The sequence below is a fragment of the Bidens hawaiensis genome, unplaced genomic scaffold (assembly GCF_021521415.1).
Source record: "Bidens hawaiensis isolate Kalapana, Puna unplaced genomic scaffold, B.hawaiensis_p1.1 tig00002772_1, whole genome shotgun sequence".
NCBI lineage: Eukaryota > Viridiplantae > Streptophyta > Magnoliopsida > Asterales > Asteraceae > Bidens > Bidens hawaiensis.
In genome coordinates this window covers 352,778-378,015 of record NW_027491150.1, presented here as the reverse complement: position 1 = coordinate 378,015, position 25,238 = coordinate 352,778, and the positions used below count along the sequence as shown (strand labels likewise).

The 25,238-nt window shown below is 41.4% G+C and overlaps 1 non-coding gene across 1 annotated transcript; it reads right to left on the bottom strand.

The window, feature by feature from the left end:
* Window positions 1–10,331: 10,331 nt before the first annotated feature.
* TRNAC-GCA (transfer RNA cysteine (anticodon GCA)) lies at window positions 10,332–10,403 on the bottom strand. Its single transcript has one exon. It is a non-coding gene; the product is annotated as a tRNA-Cys (tRNA).
* Window positions 10,404–25,238: the final 14,835 nt, after the last annotated feature.

Below are 25,238 nucleotides of genomic sequence, written 5' to 3'. Positions count from 1 at the left end.
TCGAACAAATTTTAACATTATGTTGGATTAAGTAAGCCTAAATCACAAATACTTAAATGAAGAAAAATGTGTACAGTGTTAACTATTAATTAAACTCCAAAAATACACATATATATGTATCTTGATCATCAAAATTAAAAACTTAAACAGTACATCTTATATATATCATGTTGTTTAACCTTAGCTAGGCTTAAACCCTTACAAGCGACAAATATATAATTATATGCATAAGCTGATCAAATGATAATAATGTTCTTACACCAATATCCTCATAAGATGATGATGATGATGATGATGATGATGATGATGAGAAGTCTTCATGATCGAACTTGGAGTGGGTTGATGGTAGAATTATGCCTCTTCGGTAGGCACTGAACAACAATAATCAAACCACCATTAGTATATATAGGGTTTGGATCAAATACATATGAAATTAACGTGCTAATTGTGAGAATCAATATATAATTACATGTCTACATCATAGAGTAACATAATTACTCTATGATGTAGTTACATAATTATTTTACTTGTATATATTATTATTCTAATTGATTCTCACAATTAGCACATTACTTTCATTTGTACGTTAACTTTCCCCTATACAAATATATATATACTGCCAGCCAAATCAACCATTCAATCAATCGATTAAGAAAACTCGTACAAGCGAGTTGAATCGATGTATATACATAATGCAGTAGGTACGTATTTTAGGTACTTGAGAACCTTACGAGCCATGGAGCTGGAAAGAAACCCTTATAAGTTATAACGACGTATTTGAATAATTTATGATCTTGTAGAAAATCCTTAATAACGTACTTAAGAAGGTGTTATAAAGGTCATGGGCCCAATCCGGCCCATTCAAGAAGCCCAACAATATCCTAAGTTTGGTATGTGATTAATAATTTAATACTTTCACATATCCCTTCTACTATTAATAATTATACATAATTACAGTTCTGCCCCTTTTACTATTAATAATAATACATAATTATACATAATCAGTTTCTACATAATCGGTTTCAAACCGGTTCTGCTTCGGTTCGATTTTCGTGTCGGTTTAGTTAACCAGTTTATTTGCCCACCTCTAGTCATAGCTATTCACACCAAATTGGAATGTGGTAGTCATGATGCTATATATATCCAAATGTTTTTCATAGAGTTACACACGCATCTTTGTAACATAAGATCACGTAGTTTTGTCCAGTTTACATAAATCTTATTTTTTAATAAGTGATTCGATATGATGAGCGATTCAATATGACCCCGAGACAAAAGACAGTTTTAGCTTGTCTCAAAGGGGCTCATGCCCAAGATTTTTTGACTGTTGTGCCCATTGAAGGTCTTGGGCAATAGATGTCGGCAGTTGAATACAGAGCCATCCTTAAGTACCAGCTTATGATTCCTCTTTTCCCTCCAGATGAATCATGCCTCATTTGCAAAAAAACTTGTTTGGATAGATTTGGTGAGTATCCCCTCCACTATAAAGAATTGTCGGGATTCAAGTATCGTCATGACTGGGTTAGAGATGTCTTATGGGATGTGCTTAGGCGTGCCGGGATCTCAGCCAAGAAAGAGGCACCTGTTAAATTTCTGACTGATCCGCGAGAGGGAAGATCTACCATGCGTCCTTCGGACGTTCTTGTGTTTGGCTGGGCAGGGGGTAAGCATGCGTGTGTTGACCTCATTGGGGTGTCCCCGTTGGTGGGGCTGAGAGACAGTGGCTTCGTACCGGGACATGCGGTTTTGAGAGCGGAATCTAGGAAGGTTTCTAAGCATGAAGCAGCGTGTTTGGAGAATCAGCACGTGTTCATTCCATTTGCCTTCGACACATTTGGATCCCAAGCTCTCGAGGCGGTTCGCTTCTTGAAGCGGGTGCAGAAGGTAGTCCACAGTGACTCGCAGAGCCCGAGGAACCCAGGATTTATATTTAGTAGAATAGGCTTTGCGATTCAAAAGGGGATAGCAGCGCAGCTTGTTGCTCGCTTACCCATTATCCAGATGTAGCTCGGTTTGTGGTATATAAAATAGCTTTAAAGGGAAAAAAAAGTGATTCATCACTATTTATACTTATTCAGTTTTGTCAATAAAGATCTTTTTCTACCGCTTACCAAAAGGTTACAGTACATTCTCGTCTCAAATTTTTTTATTGAGAGAGCGGGATATTGATTGATAATCGATCGGGGCATTGTTTGTTAAGGAATGAAAATATCCCGCCTAATTATACCGCCATTTACTTGTATATTTAAGTTTTGAATATGTTCATGTTTATCTTTAACTTAGTCAATATAGGTTGTTGAGTTAGTTTGTATAGCTCATGTTTTATCTCATGTACATCGGTATATTTATACCCCTTTCAGTAATGGAAATAATAAGCTTTTCCTTTCTATCATAATCCTTCATAAGGTATCAAAGCTTGGTTCAACCCCATCCTCCACACACACATCACGATCTTCATCTCGTTCTTCGTCACCTCTAAAATCAAATCAAAATACCTTGCCAGAAACCATGGCCGAATCAAACTCCCTACTGATCAACTCTTCCATGAAAGATCTTACTGTCATAACGTTGCCGTCAACCCTAAAACTCACCTCTTCCAATTACCTAACCTGGAAAACACAAGTTGAAGCATTGTTGTACGAACTCAACTTGTTTAAATTCATCGATGGCTCGCACCGTGCTCCAAAACCCACAATTGCTGAAAACGGAACTACAATCCCTCACAAGGATTATTCTCTGTGGTTTCGTCAAGATCGATTACTTTTCGGGGCGTTAGTGGGCAGTTTGTCACCACCGATTGTTCCGCTCATCATCGGTGCCTCATCATCGCAAGAGGCCTGGAAAATCTTGGCTAAAACCTATGCCTCTCCTAGCCGTGGTCACATAAAGCAACTAAAATATCGTCTCTCTCCAAAACGCCTACTCAATCGATAACTGAGTACATGCAAGACATCAAAACAATAGTTGATGAACTTGCTATACTAGGCAAAAAGATGGATGATGAAGATGTCATAGATGCTATAATGAATGGACTTGACCAGTTTAGCTACAAACCCATTTTGGATGGGCTTAATGCAAGAGACTCTACCATCTCATTCAATGAATTGCATGAGAAACTCATAAACCATGAGTTGTCTTTGCTACAACAAACTGCATCAAATGGAATACACCAACCAGCTTCTGTCTTTTTTGCACAAAACAGAAACAATAATAGACAGTGGGCAAACAAACAAGGGAATCAAGCAACATCCCAAAACAGGCCCACTAACACTTCTGCAGGTCTGCTCCCCACGCCCACCTCAACAAATGGTCAAAGACCCTATCTTTGGAAATGCCAATGGTGTCACCAAAAGGGTCACTCTCTTGAAAACTGCCCACACTTCAAAAAGGTGCATCCAATGATTTATGTTCCTAATTTTAACCGTGGTTCACAAGCAAAAAATGCACAAGCAAACATGATGAACCCAACCGGTGGAACCTCTGCAAATTATCTTTTTGACAGCGGTGCTTCTCATCATGTCACAAATGATTTAAGCAATCTCTCCCTTCATGCCCCGTATGATGGAACAGAAGAACTAGTCATCAGTGATGGTTCGTGTCTCAAAATCACTCATATTGGCTCTCTTGTCATTAACACTCCTCACACACCACTTATTCTTAATAATGTGTTATGTGTTCCTTCTTTATCTAAAAACATAATATCTATTTCCAGATTATGTTGTGATAACAATCTAACTATGAAATTCTATTCTTGTGTTTTTGTTATCAAGGATCGGGCTTCGAAACTCCAAATCCTCCGGGGAACGGCGACAAAAGGAATGTATGAGCTTCGCTCCTCATCCTCACTGCCTCCATCTGTCTTCACTATGCAAACCGCTGACTCCATCACCTGGCATCATCGTTTTGGACATCCGCATAATAAAGTTTTCAAGCTTTTATCATCTATTGTTTCGTTTAATTCTAGTTTCAATGACAATTGTAATTCTTGTCACATTAATAAAAGTCACCGTTTACCATTTTCGGATTCTTCACTCTCATCTAGTTCACCGCTTGATTTAATTTTTTCGGATGTATGGTGTTCACCGGTTACTTCATTTGATAATTACAAATATTATATCATATTTGTTGATCACTTTACAAAATACATATGGATTTACCCACTAAAACGCAAGTCTGATTCCCTTTCCATATTCATTCGGTTCCAAAAGCTAGTTGAAAATTACTTTGATCGAAAAATTAAACAATTATTTTCTGATAACGGAGGAGAATATGTGAAACTTTTACCACATTTAAACTCTTGTGGTATCTCACATCTCACATCGCCACCACATACTCCAGAACACAACGGATATGCCGAACGTCGACACCGACATATTGTTGAAACTGGTTTAACTCTCTTATCTCATGCTAAACTAGCGGTAACATTCTGGCCATTTGCTTTCACCACATCCGCCTATTTGATAAATAGACTACCTACACCCACTCTAAACAACTCATCTCCTTTTCTCAAATTATTTCAGAAACAACCAAACTATACCAAACTCCGTAGTTTTGGTTGTTTATGTTACCCATGGCTTAGGCCCTATTTTCCTCATAAACTGCATTCAAAATCCACTCCTTGTATTTTTGTTGGATACTCTCCAACTCAAAGTGCATATTATTCTTTTGATCCACTATCTTCCAAAATTTATTCTTCACGTCATGTTGTTTTTATTGAACATGAGTTTCCTTTTGAACAACTCACAAAATCCACTACCAACCCCTTAGTCAACCTAAATGACTGGGTACCCATCACCTTACCTATTTCACAACCTAGCATCTCCACCACTCCTTTAAATTCTGTACCTACTCCTACAACTACCTCTACTACCAAAAATACACCTTTATCCATCCCACCCATTGCCTCACATATTACTCACTCCTCCTCTGATGTCAAAGTACACATAGTGATCCATCCCTTTCAACACGTAATGACATTTCTTCATCACCTTTATCACCTAATTCATCAAACACAACACCTTCATCTCTTTCTCCTTCTACCGAAGACATTAATATTTTGTCTTCTTCACAAACCACCAACTATCAACCTCCCAAACCTATTACTCGTTCCAAACCAAAACCAAATTCTCGCTATCATAATTCAGACTTTGTTCTATACACCAACACCCCCTCTGTTCCCACCTAACCACCAACTATTTCTCATGCATTAAAGCACCCATCTTGGCGCAAAGCCATGCTAGAAGAGTTTGATGCTCTTGAACGAAACAACACTTGGACTCTAGTCCCATCTACACTTGCTCCCAAACTTGTCGGTTGCAAATGGGTCTATCGTACTAAGTTTAAACCCGATGGTTTAGTTGACCGACTAAAAGCACGATTAGTTGCCAAAGGCTTCACTCAACGGCCAGGCATCGATTACATAGAAACTTTTAGTCCGGTTATTAAACCCACAACTCTTCTTCTTGTACTATCCCTAGCCGTCTCTCACGGCTGGTCCTTGCGCCAACTTGACATTAATAATGCCTTTCTTCAAGGCACATTAAATGAAGAAGTTTTCATGGCTCAACCTCCGGGTTTTATCAACCCATCTTTTCCTACTCATGTATGCAAATTAAACAAAGCAATCTATGGTCTTAGACAAGCCTCTCGTGCTTGGTATGACGAACTAAAATCCTTTCTTTTTTTCTCATGGTTTTAAATCAACAATCTCAGATTCTTCTCTTTTTACCCTTACAGTCGGCTCCACTCCCATATATATTCTTGTTTATGTCGATGACATTATCATTACAGGTCCATCCATCACTCTCATCTCTCGGTTTATCAATCTCTTATCTGCCAAATTTTCTCTAAAAGATCTTGGTCCTTTATCTTACTTTCTTGGTGTTGAGGTCTTACCTCATCCACATGGTATGCTTCTTTCTCAAAAGAAGTATATTTCTGACATCCTTCACAAAGCAAATATGAGTGATTGCAAGTCAATCTCCACACCGATTACATGTTCTGAACCGCTAACATTGCACGGTGGCATTTCTCATCCTAATCCAACAGAGTACCGAACTCTTGTGGGAGCCTTACAATATTTATCTCTTACTAGACCTGATGTAGCCTTCACAGTTAACAGGTTGTCCTAGTTCATGCATGCTCCAACATCACAACATTGGTCAGCCTTAAAACGGCTTCTACGTTATCTACAAGGCACTTTGCATCATGATATACTCCTTCGTAAAGGTTCACCTCTACACTTACATGCTTTCACAGATGCGGATTGGGCTGGTGATAAGGATAATTACAGAAGCACCACGGATTATGTAGTGTATCTTGGTGCCAATCCAATTTCATGGAGCTCTAAACGTCAAAGTACCTTGGCCCGCAGCTCAACAGAGGCTGAATTTAGGGCGGTGGCTGCTACCACAACAGAAGTACAATGGATAATGTCACTACTATTTGAGCTTGGTTTTCACTCTTCCATTGTTCCTACCATTTACTGTGACAATCCCAGTGCTACTACTTACTCGGCAAATCCAGTTTTTCATTCTCGTATGAAACACTTAGCATTGGATTTCCATTTTGTACGTGAAAAGGTTCAGACCGGTTCATTACGAGTTAACCACATTTCCGGAGATGACCAACTCGCTGACGTTCTCACTAAGCCACTACTATGACCACGGTTCCATTTACTTATTTCCAAGATTGGTGTCACATCAAGATCGTCCATCTTGCGGGGGAATGTTAAGGAATGAAAATATCCCGCCTAAATATCCCGCCTAATTATACCGCCATTTACTTGTATATTTAAGTTTTGAATATGTTCATGTTTATCTTTAACTTAGTCAATATAGGTTGTTGAGTTAGTTTGTATAGCTCCTGTTTTATCTCATTTACATCGGTATATTTATACCCCTTTCAGTAATGGAAATAATAAGCTTTTCTTTTCTATCATAATCCTTCATATTGTTTAGACAATCTAAAGGGTGCATTGATACATAACCATACATTCTAAAATGTGCATTATTATCTTATTACATACGAAACTAGACAATGAACGAATAGCGATCTTCTTTGATAACCCTGTCATAGCCGGCAATAAGGGACCTGGCATTGTCCCGTTCGCTGCAAAACAAAATTTGAAGTTGATGAATTATTAAAGAAATAATAAGATGCATAAAAACTGTGAAAAGAACAAAGAAACATACTATTTCCAGCCAACTGGCAAATCATGGCGGAAGTAGCGAATAGCCACGCCAATCCTAGTCTCACAGCATGACAAATGATGTTCATCCAAGCCTCCATTAGGCCAGCCAGGTCGGTCCATGATGCCGACTGCTTCCTTGATCCGGTCATATAGAATAAGTGGAAGTACAGGGTGAATAACTAGACACATATACATTTGAAGTTAAAAGATCAGTTAATAATCATACATTTGGAATTTCAGCAAGCATTATTTATTTGCGAACCAAACGAACGGAAATTACCTTCAGTATCATTATTATTCACCTTGGCACGAGAATGTAGAGCGCCTGTCTTAGCAAACTTGTCCTGTATTATCGAATAAATTTTAACATTATTAATTTGATTAAGTACGTAAGCGTAAATCACAAATACTTGAATGAAGGAAAATGTATACAGTGTTCTTACGTGATTCTTCGTGAATGAAATATTTGGACTCGTCGCTGCTTTCTTCCGGTTCCTCTTGAGATGAGTTTTCGGGGTGGTGTAAGACGCATATTGGCAAACTTTTCCTCTGCCTGAAAAAAATAAATATGGCATATGATTAACAATGAAACTCCAAAACACACTTGATTGATTTTAGTTAACCAAAGGCAAATACAACAAACACACACACACACACACATATATATATATATATATATATATATATATATATATATATATATATATATATCTTGATCATGAAAATTAGAAACTTGAATAATTAAACAATGCATCATAGCTTCTTATTTAAGTTTCTTTCTTTACTTGAAGTTGATCATCTTGTATTTAATTTGTTTAATAATTAATTAATTGCAAAACAAGGCCGTCCGGCTCTCAAGGGAGGGCATGATGGTTGACGAACAGGTCCGACACCCCGATAGGCTCGAATTTTTTTAAATTTTTTGTAAATTTCTATGAAAAAATATGTATTTTTAATGTTTTAAATCCAATTATTCAGCTCATTTAAGCCAATTTTTATAAACAACTTTTTTACGCAACCCAAATTATAACCAAGTAAGCTCATTTAAAAACTTAATTGTTTAAACCCAACAAAAAAACCCTTTTACTTGAGACCCAAAAAGTTTTTGCCATTCTCGGAGACGGCACTATAATGCAAAAAAAAGTGTTTTCTTTGATGATCAATCTACAATTAATGAAAACATTCATTGATGATTATGTTGATGTTCTTACAACAACATCCTCATCAGATGATGATGATGATGATGATGAGTCCTCATGATCGGATTCGGATTCGGATTCGGATTCGGATTTGGATTCGGAATCGGGTGATGGCGGAATTATGCCTCTTCGATAGTTACTAAACAAAAAACAAACCACCATTAGTAAGTATATCAATATACTGCCAGCAAAATCAACCGATTAATAAGACACAAACATGTACATAAAGTTACCTTAAGTACTTGAGAACCTTGCGAGCCATGGTGAGATTAGAAACCCTAACAAGACACGTTGACGTACTTAAGAAGCTTATATGTAAGAAGGGTGTGTTGATTAGAGTTTATATATGTTTGCTTTGTTTCATACTCTAATCCCTTCAAGTTTTGTTAATATATATATATATATATATATATATATATATATATATATATATATTGACGCCGGGACTTTGACATTTTGCTAAATTATTTTCGTCCCTAAAAGTTTGGCTACTTACACAATTTTAGTTTAATTTTTTTTTATCCATGGACCCTTGAGTTTTAGATTTTTGTAAGGAGTTGTTTTGTTATATAGTCTTTTGTAGTATTACATTCATATCATGTTGTATTAAATTAGCTTTCGGTTTGCTTTTGTATGTTTAGGTCCGAGGCATGTAAAGAAAGCCATTGGGCTAGTTATTATAGAAAGCTAGCATGACATGTCTTCACCTATAAAAGGTGAAGCATGCACATGCTAGAAACAATCTTTTTGCAAAAACTAATCTTATTTATCTACCAACTCTCGATCTCTACTCTTTTTTTCCTTTCCCTTTTCGGAAATAACCTAACACCAGGGCCGGCTATAAGGGAGGGCGGGGTGGCCGACGGATCCCGGCCCGACACCCCGATAGGCCCGGATTTAAAAAATGAATAAATTATATATTTATTTTTACGAAAAACATATGTATATATAATGTTTAAACTTAACTAACACAACCACTAGTCTGGTTTAGTGGCAAGGGTATAACTTTCAACCTTTCTTGTGATATTTTTAATCATATTTTTATAAAAAAAAAGTTTTTTACACAACCAAATCATAAGGCCCAAAAAATTAAGACTTATCTAAAATTTAAATTATTTAAACCCAACAAGACACCTCTTTTTATGAAAGCCCAAAAAAATTTTTGCCTTCGGCCCAAAATTTTTTAACCGTTTTCGGGGCCGGGCCTGCCTAACCTACAAGATCCGAGATCTTGGTTACCTACTAGTGATTTCCGCTAGCTAGTAGTTAAGATTGATCCAAGAACACGTTGTTTGATCCCGTCTCTAGGACCTACAATTTTTATGCCATTTTTGTACAAATAAATCGTAACTTTGTCTATTTGTAATGTTAAGTCATATATATGCAAATTTGGTTTAATTAGTTAACAAATTCTTGTGTTGTTTATTAGTTAACACAATATATCCACAAGCGACTTGCTAGTACGGTCATGGATGTAAGTCGCTTAACGAAACCAAACCATGTAATAGATTGTGATATTATCCCAACACATGTCTACGGTGAATGCGATTCATAATAGGATCTCTGATATACAATGACAGCATGTGCATATCATGGCACAATAAATATGCATTTATGCAAAAACAAAGTGCGACGACATTCTAAAACTGTGCAATATTGTTATGGCATGTCATTAGAAACTAAATGATCCAGTAATAACCGTCCTCACCGAAAACAGTGTCATAGCCAGCAATAAGAGATTCAGCATTGTCACGTTCGCTGCACACACACACACACAAAATCTTAGATGAAAATTTTATTTCACGAATAGTATATATGTAAGACAGTAAGAGTTTTTATAATTTTTATCTTTAAGCAAAAAAATATATTGTAAAGATGAAGAAGCTTTATTTCACGAATGGACTCAAAAAACCAATCAGTAAAGTATTGAAAAAATATATAGGGCGTAACCGGGTTCGAACCGGTGACCACTTGATCTGCAGTCAAATGCTCTACCACTGAGCTATGGACCCCCTAGTGTCTTTTAGGCACTTATTCTTATATGTATATATAATAAAAAATAATATCATTTCAACGTAGCATCCTATAGGCAGTAAACGCATATTGGAGTATAATACTCCGTAATAAAATTCTTTTATTACTTGTAAAATCTTTTCTATTTTGCTTGCTTGATTTCCAATTGAGCAGAACTTATATACTTGATTTCTTCAATAGTGGATGACAAATACACCTCAAGCTCTTGTTTTCACCTTCAATTTGCTTGATTTTAATCTTTTTCCTTTGAAATTACCCTTTTAATCACAAAAGAAAAATACTCATTGAAGAAACGTGGATCGACTTACTAGTAGACGATCAACTTTCCTCGGGTATGAGTATGCTATATCACCGATGGTTTCCCGGAGTATGAATTCTTCCACCTACAAAACGAGCAGCACCGTGAACTTACCCCTCAGAAAGGGACAGAGGGGTCCTCTTTGGGGTAACCCTCCGGTGTGAGAATAAGATATTGTAGGAGAAGATAATAATAATCTGAAAGTGAGTAAGGATTTAGAGTGTATTTTCTTTCTTACCTCCCCTTGTGGAGGTGGTGTGGTATTTATAGTGTTAGGGTTTCCAATGATTGGGCTCAGACCCAATCAGGGCCTTTTTGGCCTTCTCCTATTGCTTCGCGCCACGTGTCCTTAGGACACCTGGTGCTTTTTCATTGATTATTCTCTGACCAAGGTATTTCACCTGACCCATGTGCAATCACGTGGTAGCACATGGGTTTTGCTGAGTTGTCCACCCTTCATTGGCAGCTGTCAACATCAGCATATTCTTTATTCCTTAAAGGATACCTTCTGGAAGGTTGTCTGATGAGCACAATCATGGTTGTCCTTATCCTGATTTGGATAAGGACGTGGTTGATTATGTGCATGTGTGATATGCGCCTATCCTGGGGATGCGCGAGGTCTTCTCTTTATTCTCACGCGCAGATGTTTCATGCGCAGATGTGATATGCGCAAGCATATGTAATATGCGTGAGCATATGTGATATGCGCCACGCGCAGATGTGATATGCGTGAGCATATGATGCGTGAGCATATGTGAGATGCGCCACGCGCAGATGTGATATGCGTGAGCATATGATGCGTGAGCATATGATGCATGAGCATATGTGATACGCGCCACACGCAGATGCGCCACGCGCAGATGTGATATGCGTGAGCATATATGATGCGTGAGCATATGTGATACGCGTGAGCATATGTGATGCGTGAACATATGTGATATGCGTGAGCATATGTGATATGCGTGAGCATATGGGATATGCGCCACGCGCATAGGTTTTGGCTTTGTGTCTTCATGACATCCTGATTTCAAGCCTCTTGTCTATATCTTGTGGGTTGACCCGCCCCGCTCGATGTTAAGGCGGGTGCATACCTCTTTAAGCCCCCCCAGTCTAATGTGTGTCTTGTCTCGCGCGAGCGAGGTAAGATAGATATTAGACTTAATAGTTTGCTTTTTTAATAGGGTTTGTCTTTTCTTTTGTATTTCTCATATGTGCGTTGCGCGAAATTCTATCCTTTTGGTTGAAATGAATCGTCCATGTACGTGGTTGTTTGGTGCTGACATGCGTCAGAGATGGAGACGTTATGTGTCAGACTTTTCGTGTGCTCGAGGTGCTACAGTGGCCTGTCATGTCTCCTCATACAGTGTCAGGAACACGTGTCGCGCTCATGTTGGCCTGCACCTGCGAGTGGGGGCGCGTGAGCGTAACTCTGATCAGTACCTGTTTCTTTCTCTCTCCTGGGCCTATAAAAGTAAGCCTTTTGAGTGGTTTTTCTTCATCTTCATTGTTATTTCAGAGCTCTTTCTCCTTCAATTTTTATTCCGATTAAGAGCCTGTCTTTTGCTTCCAGATTTTTGTGCTTAAAGTAACCGCTCTTTGATTCACCATTGTATGTCTGATAACCCAGACACCACAATTTCCCCCAGCAAACGCCGTGTAAAATCGTTAGTTATGTCTACTTTGAAGAAGACCGGCAAGGGTAAACGGGCTGCCGAGGCCTCGTCGGAGGAGGTGGGGAAGAGCAAAACAGTGAAGAGATGGGATGAGATTCCCTGCAAATTGAAACAGTTTGATTTCGACAATCTCATCACCTCTCAGGGTTTTCTCCCTGAGTACAGCTGTCTGCTCCCGGCGGCCGAGCAAACGGCGGCAGATCCGCCCTCCGGCTATATCTCTTTATACTCCCACTTTTTCACTCACTGTAACCTTCATCTCCCGATGACAAGGTTTATGGGTGCGCTGCTTCAGTTTTATGGGATTCACATATCCCAAGTCCATCCTTGTGGACTAGTGCGCATGACTCATTTTGAGTTCATGTGCAAAGCTCAGCGCGAGGAGCCCACCCCTCGGCGCTTTCAATATTTTTACAAGCCAAAATTCCAAGATTCTTGGTTCTCATTCATACCGCGCAGTCAGAAGGTTAAGTGCTGCACTGTTTCTTTCAAAAGCCTTCATGACTGGTCTTAAAATTTTTTTTATATTAAGGCTGGTGTGATTCCCATCCGCATGACCATGCGCGCGATCACTTCTGCGCCCGCGGATGAGAATGTTCTTAAGAACCCAACGGGCACATGGGTTAACAAGTTAACTGCTGAACCATCCCCCGCCAAGAATATTTGCGAAGAGGCGCTGGTGGGGGTTGGTATGAGCAAGAGGTGGACCGACAGCGCGACTGAGCCTGTCATCCAAGTTGATGGCTTAGGTGAGTTATTAGCTCACTGCATTATTTCTGCGCGAATATAATTCGTTTTGCTGATATCATTTGTTTTGTTTTATGCAGTAAGCAAGGAATACGTCCACGCCGCCTATGACGAGCATATGGAGGGTGGCTCTGTCGCGCTGAGCGCTGGGGAAGTTGCTTTCCCCGATCGCTTCGATGATATGTTCATCCCTGTTGATTTGGAATTTTGCTTTGACAGCGATGCGCCTGGTAAGCCTTTGTACTTATGCTTAGGCCTTTAGAATACCAAATTTGGTTAACATTTCTGTTGCACGTATTGTAGATGCGCTCAAGAACTATGAGTTGGAGCTTGCGGAAGAAGAGGTGGAGGAGGAAGCTGAGGCGCCACAACTCAAGCGCAAAGCTAAAGGCAAAACTGGCGCAGGGGCCAGTAAAAAACAGAAGAAAAATGATGCCCCTGTTGCCCAGGATCCTCCTACCCAAGCGAAGGGACTTGAGAAAACCAAGGGATTTACCTCCAAGTTTTCCTCGTCTTCTTTGCCTCGAGGTGTGGGCAATCCTCCTGTCCATACGAGGTATGGTGCTGCCACCTCATCTCTTCGCGCGGCGGATAAGGGAAGCGGCGCTGCGTCTGCTGTTTCATCTTCTCCAACAGGTATACTTTGTTTATATTTTGTGGTTTTATGAGTGTGATTCCGATAGAGTTATTAATGAAGCTTTGCTCACTCAAATGTTTGTAGAGCCGGCGACTTTGGTGGCTCAACCTCAGGCGCAGCAAGGTACCGAGGCTGCGCCGAAGGTTGCTTTGAAGTCCCCTGTTTTACCCTCGAAGAGGGGGAAAATGGACTTCATGGCGATGCTCAATTCGCGGACGGCGGTGCGCCAAGGTATTTATTGGGCTTTGATTTTCTGATTTTTTCCTTTAGATCAAGTCATGAATCATTTCTCCTTGTTGGTTTTTTCACAGGAATAATAGCTGGCACACAAGCTGCTGGCGGCACTGCTGGCGCCGGCGCCGGCGCCGTTAGCTCTGCTCCTGCTCCGACAAGCACTGAATCTCCTCTCATTGGGATTACTAAGGAGCAGGAGACCATTTTACGCGCTGATCTAACGGCGTCGAGACCTCCCTCACCTCCTCCTGCGCGCAGCCCTCCTTGCGAGACTGTTTTTGATTTTTCCAAGTCGCAAGAGAAAAGACCTGTTACAGAGGATGATGAGGAGGTCAATTTTGAAGATTCCGATGGCGGCCGCGCAAGCCCTGTAGCGCCACGAGATTTCGTGGCGCAACCTTCTCGTGGGGCTGGCGCTGACTTTTCTGCCGGCTCTCCGCATGTATAAGTTTGTTTTTCTCCGCTGTGCGGACTTCCAGATTAGTGTTTAGATGACTAAAACGTTGCTTTTGCGTTGCTTTGTGTTTGCAGGAAGCCGATCACATATACCGCCCGAGATGGAATATTACTGAGGATAGCTCATTTCAATCCATGGGCATGTGTGAAGACTTCTGGGCTCACTCTGTGCCTCCGGCTGAAAGGAGGTTTCAGGAGGACCGCGCTCGCGTGGACTTGCTCAACGACCACCTTTTTGCTGGGTCTGCGTTCTTTGCTGCCTCCCAAGAGCTTCGCAATGATTATATAAAAGTGCGTGATGCCCTTGCGGAGGCCAAGCAAGAGGCTAAGATTTCTGCTTGGAATCTTTCTGACGCTCGAGAGAGAGCTGAGAAACTCCAAGCAGAACTTAGCGAGAACCGAGCAAGTGCCAACGCTGCCTTTGTGAAGCGCGGGCATGAGCTGCAGGCTGCGCGGGAGAAGCTGCAGGCGGCAGAGGCGGATGCGGCCAGGTACGCGCGCCGAGCGCGTGACTTGGAGTTGGAGGCAGAGGTGCGTGATCAAACTCTTGTGCAGGCTAACACTGACAAATCTTTATTAGAGAGTGAGGTTGCGCGCCTGAAGAAAGAGCTCGAAGCTGCGCGAGCAGAAAAGCATGAAGCCTTGGCGGCAGCAGCGTCTAACAGAGAAGAGCTCGATGCTGCGCGAGCGGAAAGGAATGAAGCCTTGGCGGCAGCAACGTCCGACAGAGAAGAGCTAAAACAAACCAAAGAAACTGTTGAGTTGTTAAACTCTCAGATTCCTGCTCTTGAGACGTCTGTTTCTTCCCTCGCGCAGGATCGCCAATGGCTAGTTTCACAGGGTGTGACTCGTTGCGCTTATGCGATGAAATACTCAGACGAGTTTCAGACCCTTGTGATGGATTGCAATGCTGCGTCGCGCTTGGTGGGTCGAGCTGAAGGGTTTAAGGATGGCTATGAATATGGCATGCTGAAGAAGAATCCATCTGACTACCCTTATCAGCTCGACGTTGTCTGCGCTGACATGGCCGAGGTGGGGGAGAAGTACTTGAATACTCCAATTCCCATCCTTGAGCAGGTACTTTAACCTTAATGAGTTTACCTTGACTTATTTTCCTAATCTTTTGTACTCATACTTTTCCTTGTGACTTGCAGATTGTCGCGCTTGCTGACCAGCCCGATTTTGGCGCGCTAACGAAATTACTTGACGAATGTGAAGGGACTGGTGGCAGCGATGATGGCGCGGGCAATGCTGCCTCTGCTAGCGGCTCTGGCGTGGCCAAAGGACCTACTTCTGACACTATCGTTATAGAAGACGACTCCATTCAAGACGAACAGCTTGATTATGGTAAGTTTGGAGATGACGAGAAGCGGGCTGCGCAGATGCTGAGGGTGGAGGTAATGATGAGGGCGATGAAGAGGCTGATGTTGATATAGAGACTTGAAGAGCCCTTCATGTTTTTTTTTGTTTGTAGTTCTTATCTCATCGTTTTGTAAATTTGTAAACTTCTATGTTTTGGAATGAAATTTTGTTTTTCCCTTATTCGCATCTTGCGCATTCCCAATTCATCTCTTTATATTGCATGTGTTTGCTTGTTGAATATAAGATATGTTTGCACATTGAAACTTGAACAAGGTTGTAAGGAAATTACTTTACTTAATCCTTGTCATATTTCAAGTTATTTTGCAATATTCTGAATATGCTGATACGTGCCTTGGCGTTTCATTATTCCTCTTTTGCGCGACGTTGTCGCACATTTATTATAGGGAATTGTGAGTTTTTTTAGCCTTTACGTGTCAGTATGTGTTACTCTGATATCCATTATAATCCCATGCGCGACCTCGACCTGAGACCTTAACAACTATGTTTTGGCACGTGCTTTGCCTTAGCTATGCTTAGGTATTTTTATGGTCTAGCTGTGCAGCATGTTGGATGGATGTTGTGAGTAATTTGAGCTAAGGCTCATATTATTGGGCTAAGGCCCTGAGCTAAGGCTCATATTATTGGGCTAAGGCCCTGACGTTTTAGAGTTAAAACTCGTTAACGCGTTTGAGCTTGAAGCTCGCGCATGTATGTTTTACTTCGTTTTATTTTTAGTTTGATATCAATACAATGTTGTCATATTGCTCAAAATTAATAAAGGGAAGTGTGAAACATGTATGCAAAAGTTAATAGAACACACATTAAGAGAAAATAGCGCGCATCATTATTCATAATGGCTTAAAGGGCCTTGATTACAAACTTGACAACTTTTACATGAAACATTTTCTAAGCTGTGCTGCGTTCCATGTGCGCGGGATCTTCTTTCCATTCAAATCTTTTAAAGCGTACGCGCCTTTTCCCAATTCTTCCGAGACTTGATAAGGTCCCTCCCAATTGGGGGACATCTTTCCCGGGGGTATCGCGCGGCTAGCTTCATTGTTCCGAAGGACAAAATCGTTCTTCTTGAAGTGGCATTCTTTCACGCGCTGATTGTAATATTTTTCTAGTTTTTTCTTGCATTTGGCTTCACTAATGATAGCCGCCTCTCTGCGCCCTTCAAGTAAGTTGAGATCCAACCTCCTTTCGCGCTCGTTATCCATCTTACTCATCATGAGCACTCTATGGGATGGGCATCCAATCTCTGCTGGAATCATAGCCTCCGTTCCATAGGTTAGGCTGAACGGGGATTCGCCATTGCTGGTTTTGCTTAATGTTCTGTGCGCCCACAGGACATTAGGTAGCTCCTCGACCCATGAATGGGATTCTCCCTCCAACCTTTTCTTCAGCCCATTCAGCAAGCTTTGGTTCGCGCGCTCCACTTGGCCATTCCCTTGAGAATGGTATACTGAAGTGAAGACTTGGTTGATGCGCAATTCCTTGAGCCAGCTGGATATCTTCCTGTCAGTGAATTGTTTGCCATTGTCGCTCACAATTTCCATTGGCAGGCCAAAATGACATATGATGTGGCTCCAAATAAATTGCTTCATTGCCTCGGCTGTGATTTTTGCTAGTGGCTTGGCTTCAACCCATTTTGTGAAATAGTCTACTGCCACTACCAAAAACTTTACTCGCCCTTGCGCTTGTGGTAAGGGACCCACGATATCGATTGCCCATTTGTGGAAAGGCCATGCGGAGGTCACCGGGATCAAGTTGTTCTTTGGCCGCATGATGTTTGGCGCATAGCTCTGACACGCTTTGCATTTTTGGATCTCTTTCAACGCGTCCAAGTACATGCCTGGCTAATAGTAACCTGCGTTCATTGCCTTGGCAACCACCATGCGCGGGCCAGCATGTATTCCACAGATTCCTTCGTGTATCTCTCTGATCACATAGCTTGCTTCCTCGGCATCCAGACATTTCATGAGCGGTCCAAGATAAGAGCGTCGATATAACGTACCATCAAGCAGTTCGTAGTTCTACGACTTGTGTCTTATCTTCCTCGCCTGTGCGCGATCGTCCGGTACCTTTCCCTCCTTCAAGAATTCCATTAATGGAGTTATCCATGATGAAGGTGTTGTATGAATTACAAGGACAGACTTCGCTCCCACCGACGGGTTGCTCATTACTTCCACCCTGACATCTTTGCCAAAGTGATCGAAGCTGGTTGATGCCATCTTGCTCAGCGCGTCGGCGGACTTGTTTTCACTGCGCGGAATATGTATGATTCTGAAGAAGTCAAATTGCTCGGTGAATTTCTTCGCCTGCTCTAAATACAGAGGCATAGTGTTCTCCTTGGCATCATAAAGGCCATTGACCTGTGCTGCTACCAAGTATGAATCGACATGAGCCTCTAGCTTTTTAACTCCGAACTTGTGCGCGATGCGCAGACCAACCAGCAGGGCTTCATACTCAGCTTCATTGTTGGTGCTCTTGAAATCCAACCTGATTGCGTAAGTATACTCATGACTTTCTGGATCCACCAGTTTGAGGCCTGCGCCGGACCCTTCGTTGTTTGAAGCTCCATCAGTGAATAATCTCCAAACATTTTCTTCATTATTGGCTTGCGGATGGTCTACTTCGCGCTGAGCCTCTTCGACTTTTCCTTCAGGGATTTCTGCAATGAAATCAGCTAAGACTTGTCCCTTGATTGCTGGACGAGGTTTGTAGGTGATCGTGTGCTCCCCTAATTCCAGCGCCCATTTTGTCAGCCTTCCTGAGAGCGCGGGACGTCGCAAGACTTGCTGGATGTTGTAATCAGTCAGGACTTCAATGGGATGACCATTGAAATATCTATGAAGCTTGCGCGACGCATGTGTTAGTGATAAAACTAACTTTTCTATGATGGTGTAGCGCGTCTCAGGATCTGTCAGCACCCGACTTACATAATAGATTGTGTTTGGATTCCCTTGCGATCCACCAACAACACTGCGCCAATAGCGCGCTCTCCTGCTGACAGGTACAACGTTAGAGTTTCGCCAGGTAGTGGAGCTGTGAGCGCAGGCAAATTTATCAGACATTCTTTTATCTCACTGAAAGCTTGCTCGGCCTCAGGCGTCCACTTGAATTGGCTTTTCTTTAAGCAATTTCTCAATGTGTTAACGAATGGGGTAGATTTGCTTGCATGGTTCGCTAGGAACCTGTTAATTGATACCAATCTACCATTCAACTTTTGAACTTCCTTCATGGTGGATGGTGAGGGCATGTCAAGGATAGCCTCCACCTTCTCTGGGTTCACCTTGAAACCATCCTTGGTGACCATTACACCGAGAAATTTCCATTCTTCTACGCCGAATGTGCATTTGCTCGGGTTGAGCTTCATGTTTACTTCCTTTAGGCGCCAAAGGGTTTCTTCGATGTCTTTGAGCATTTGTTTTTCCTCCCTGCTTTTAATCACCAGATCATCCACGTAGACTTCTAAGTTTCTTCCAATTTGCTCGTTGAAAACCGCATCCATGAGTCTTTAGTAAGTGGCTCCTGCATTCTTCAAACCAAAGGGCATTTTTGTGTAACATAAAACACCCTTGTCAGTTCTGAAGGCAGTCTTGTCCTCATCTTGTGGTGCCATTTGAATTTGGTGATAGCCCTTATAGGCATCCAGGAAACATTTGAGCTTAAATGGCGCTACAGAGTCCACCTTCGCGTCAATGTTTGGGAGGGGGTAACAATCTTTTGGACACGCTTTGTTGAGGTCCTTGAAATCAATGCACATTCTCCATGACCCATTGCTCTTCTTTACCATCACAGAATTGGCTACCCATGTTTGGTATCGTATTGGGCGGATGATATTTGCGCGCAGTAGATCTTCTACTTGCTCATTCATGGCCTTTGCCTTCTCATCCCTCATGACTCTTTTCTTTTGAGCAATTGGCTCTATAGACTTGAATGTGTTGATAGAATGCTGCGCCAGGTCTCGCGGAACCCCAGTCATATCAGAATGTTGCCACGCGAAGACCGATATATATGTTGTGAGCTGTCTTTTCATTCTCACCCTTGTGTCATCTGATATCGTAGCTCCAATTGTGATTGTTTGCTCTGGGAATTTTAGGTTGAGAATCCATTCCTCTGGCGCGTTGTTTGCCATTGGGAGCTTCATTCTCCCTTCTCGCGGTATACTTGTTACTGCGCACAAATGATCTCGGTATGCAAATGTTACTCCTGTTGGTGTTGGGAACCCCAACGCGCCGTGCGCTGGTGACGGTATGGCGTTGAATTGGGAAATCGTTCCTCTACCCAAGATCATATTATGGCATGAAGTGGTGGGCAAGACCAAGAAGTTGACAACTTCAGCTCGCTTGTGTTTCTCATCCCCCATAGTTAGTTCGAATTGTATCTGACCTAGGGGGTGAATAATTTCGTTTGAGACACCCGAGATTGGTGCATTCACAATTTCAAGCCTTGCTTGGTCTGCTGGATCCAACTTCCTGAAACATTGCTCATACATGATGTCTGATTCACTGCCGGTGTCCACCAGGACTTTTGACACCTCATAATGAGCGATGTGTGCAGTGATGACTAGAGGACTGCTGATAGACGGGCCTCCTCTGATTCTTGGGAAGATTACTTGTTGCTCGCGCCAATCCCCTTGGACTTGCGCGCTTCTCTTTCTCGAACTTTGCCCTTGCCTTCCTCCTTCAGCTACACAGATTCTTTTGAATTTTTTACTGGCTGAGGCTCCATCTGGTTGTTCATTCTCTGGTCTTGGGTTTTTCACCAGGTGAGCCAACTTGCCTGATTTCACATCTCTTTCAATCGCATCCTTCAAATGGTGGCATGCATCGGTGTTGTGCCCTGTGGACTTGTGAAACTCACAATACTTGCCACTGTTTGGTGGTCCCTTGTGGAGTAATGGCTTGGGGCTTTTAAACTGGACATTCTCTGTGCTTAACACTTGCGAAGGCGTTTTGGTGAGGGGAGTCCATATTCTTGGTAGAGGTCTGTTAGACTCTCTGCCGCCTTCCCTCTTGTCACCTTCTCCTCGATTACGAATGTCTTTTTGGGGCTGGGGTGAACTTGGTTGCGCTTGCTTTTCTGCGGGAGAATAACTGGTTTGTTGCAACCTGGACCATACAGAGTTTTGTTTGCCCCTCCTTTCATTGTTGCGTGGTGCTTCTGTTTGATGCCCTCTATCTCTTGCTCTGTCTTGGGCAATTTGTTTTTCATTCCGCGCGAAGACTCGTGATGCTTCCATAAGCTTAGCCCAAGTGGTTGGCATGTCATCTCTGCTCACGAGAGCTCTACGGAGTTGATCACTGCGCGCACCTTGTATAAAGGCCACGCGCAAGAGTTGTTCAGTGATACCTCAAGTTGCAAGAGATTCTTGATTGAAACGAGTTATGTAGTCTTCAATTGTTTCATCATTCCTGCGCACGCAGTGCATGATGTCATCGGGGTCGCGCGTGTGTCTGCACTGCTGTACAAAGTGAGCCTGGAACTTCTCCAATAGCTCTTCGAACCCATCGATTTGTCCAGTCGGCAAGCTTTCGAACCAGACACGCGCTGCGCCCGTGAGGCAGCGAGCAAACATGTGACACCATGTTGGCATCGTCCAGCTTTCTAGGTTTCCAGTGTTGTAAAAACCTTGTAAGAAATCGTCTGGATCTGTTGTACCATCGTACTTGCCCAGACCACTTGGCATCTTGGTTTTGTGTTGAATGGGAGCCTTCGCAATGCGCTCAGTGAATTTTGAATGCTTCACCAAGATGGCTGGCCTATATGGTGTGGTTACGTCCACTTGCCCTTTCGTTTGTGGGTTGTACGGTGCGTATAGATCCATATCGGCTTTGGCTCCAGGCGCTATGTTCATGTGCGCGCGGAGCTGTGAACCTCCTGCATGAGTATCTCGCGTCTTCCTCATGCTGTGCACTTCTTCCTCATCACTAAAATCAGCGTGTTCGGTGTGAACAGAGTGACCATCTTCCGGCGCGCGCGCCCTTTTTGTTGTTCCCTGAATGGTTTGTTTATCAAATGCGAGCATTTGTGTTAAGTCGGCTAACTTTTTGTGTTTGACCAGCTCGTTGTATTTGTCCATTAAACGCCGTTGTTCGTTTATGAGCCATTCTTTAGGGTCATTGGTTTCAACTTCCGGACCCATTGGTCCTTTTTGTTTTGCACCAGTCAGATTTTGGAACGTGAAATCGTCTGGAGGAGTTTCAGTCTGGCTATGAGGTGTTGTGATGAAGGGATGGTTACTGGTGGTGCGCGCAGTATCACGCGGCGCCCTCAGAAACTGTTGTCCCTCATTAACATCCTCAAGCTCATTATCCTCCAGAACTTGATCGCTGTTTCGAACACCGGAAACCATGTTGAAGATTTTTAGAGAGAACTGATGAGATAGTGGTTTTGTTGTCGTTGTAACAGGTGATGGCGCCAATGAAGAAACGTGGATCGACTTACTAGTAGACGATCAACTTTCCTCGGGTATGAGCATGCTATATCACCGATGGTTTCCCGGAGTATGAATTCTTCCACCTACAAAACGAGCAGCACCGTGAACTTACCCCTCAGAAAGGGACAGAGGGGTCCTCTTTGGGGTAACCCTCCAGTGTGAGAATAAGATATTGTAGGAGAAGATAATAATAATCTGAAAGTGAGTAAGGATTTAGAGTGTATTTTCTTTCTTACCTCCCCTTGTGGAGGTGGTGTGGTATTTATAGTGTTAGGGTTTCCAATGATTGGGCTCAGACCCAATCAGGGCCTTTTTGGCTTCCTCCTATTGCTTCGCGCCACGTGTCCTTAGGACACCTGGTGTTTTTTCATTGATTATTCTCTGACCAAGGTATTTCACCTGACCCATGTGCAATCACGTGGTAGCACATGAGTTTTGCTGAGTTGTCCACCCTTCATTGGCAGCTGTCAACATCAGCATATTCTTTATTCCTTAAAGGATACCTTCTGGAAGGTTGTCTGATGAGCACAATCATGGTTGTCCTTATCCTGATTTGGATAAGGACGTGGTTGATTATGTGCATGTGTGATATGCGCCTATCCTGGGGATGCGCGAGGTCTTCTCTTTATTCTCACGCGCAGATGTTTCATGCGCAGATGTGATATGCGCAAGCATATGTAATATGCGTGAGCATATATGATATGCGCCACGCGCAGATGCGCCACGCGCAGATGTGATATGCGTGAGCATATGATGCGTGAGCATATGTGAGATGCGCCACGCGCAGATGTGATATGCGTGAGCATATGATGCGTGAGCATATGTGATACGCGCCACACGCAGATGCGCCACGCGCAGATGTGATATGCGTGAGCATATATGATGCGTGAGCATATGTGATACGCGTGAGCATATGTGATGCGTGAACATATGTGATATGCGTGAGCATATGTGATATGCGCCACGCGCATAGGTTTTGGCTTTGTGTCTTCATGACATCCTGATTTCAAGCCTCTTGTCTATATCTTGTGGGTTGACCCGCCCCGCTCGATGTTAATGCGGGTGCATACCTCTTCACTCATCATATTTAACATTCTACTAATAAAGCTTCCTTCATAATATTTTATATTATGAACGTCAAAAGATGAGAAGTATATATATATATATATATATATATATATATATATATATATATATATATATTTTGATAACTATAAGAACTATTTTAATGCTTGTACTTTTTATTATATATACTGACTATAATTATAATGCAAGTAGCGAAAAATATACTAATTTTTTCTTCAACTTTACTCTTTTTATTGAAGCATAATGTACGCGTGCATGTCATAACATAGAGTTGATTATGAAATGAACACACCCATATTTATAAAAGAAAGTTATGCCGAAGAGCTTTAAGTTTCATATAATATAAAGTATTAATATGAAATAGCGTATTTGTATATGGATTCTAGGAAAGAAACAAGTGTTTACACAACAAATTTACGAGGATGAAATATCGCAAGTTAAAAGATGACTGCTTACCGCAGTTTTGTTTTGGAAAGCCGACATGGAAACACATCAGGTTTTACAAGTCAACTGTGAACATACACGATACGTTTACTTTGTGAGTAAAAAATCTCCAGGCAGGGCCAACTTCGAGAAGGAGAAAAAAATTTTGGGCCAACGGTGAAATTTTTTTTTGGTATCAAGTAAAATTAACATTTTGTTGAGTTTAAACAATTTAATTTTAAATAGGCTTACTTGATTATGATTTGAGTTATGTAATTTTTTTTTATAAAAAATAAGCTTAAAAATGTCTCAAATAAAACTAGGTACCACAACTTTTTGGTTAGATGTCATACCCCTTTGCCACTAAACCAAACTAATGGTTATGTAATTGTGTTGATTATACAATTTTTTTTTTCATAAAAATACATATAATTTGTATAAAAAAATTATGGGCCTAACGGGGTGTCGGACGGGCCTATGGTCGTCGATAAGTTGATTACCCTGCAATACTCTAAGGCCAACCCTATCTCCGGGTCACGAAGTAAACCTATCGCGTTGAGTAAAAAATCTTTAAATCAAATTTGCAAGAAAAAATTTGTCTTGAAACATGTTACAAGTCATATGTTATAATCATGGTTGTAAAAATCCCGATTAGGCGTCAATATCACCCGTTAATCTTGGTTAATCTCAATTAATTTCGATTAACCCCCGATTAATTATTAGTCATCACCTCACCGTCTAACTAGAGACTACCGATCTCTAACAATATATAATAATAACTTAAAAGTCTTTTATTAATATTAATTAATAATTAATACATCATGATTAACTTACTTAAATAAAATCATAAGACCCAAATTCAATCCAAGTCGTGGCATATACTGAAGGAATCTATATTTGCCAGACTATATTCTTCACTGAATCCACGTTTTTATTATTATTAAGCTGATGCAATAATCACCACCTGCTTCATTTTCATTCAACACAACTGTTTACCCCCAATTTCAACTAGGTTTTTATTCCGATCTCAATCTGCAACTTCAGGTCATCTTTTATCAATCCACACTCAGTTTAGCATCCAACTGATTACTATCTTTTAACCCTTTTGTTGTTTATTAGTTCCCATTTGGTTTGTTTAACAATCAAGTTTCAATTTTTATTCAAGATTTTTGTTGTATAGTTGTAATATTGGTTCCATAGATTAAACCTTTTTGTTGTTGGTTAGTTCACATTAGATTTCTTGCATAATTAGTTGCTATTAGACTTGTGAAACAATCAAGTTTCAATATTTATTCAAGATTCTTGGTGAAACAATCAAGTTCCAATTTTTATTCAAGATTTCGGTTATATAGTTGTAATATTGGTTCCATAGGTTAAACCGTTTTGTTGTTGGTTAGTTTGCATTAGATTTTTTGAAGAATCGGTTGTTATAAGACTTGTGAAACAATCAAG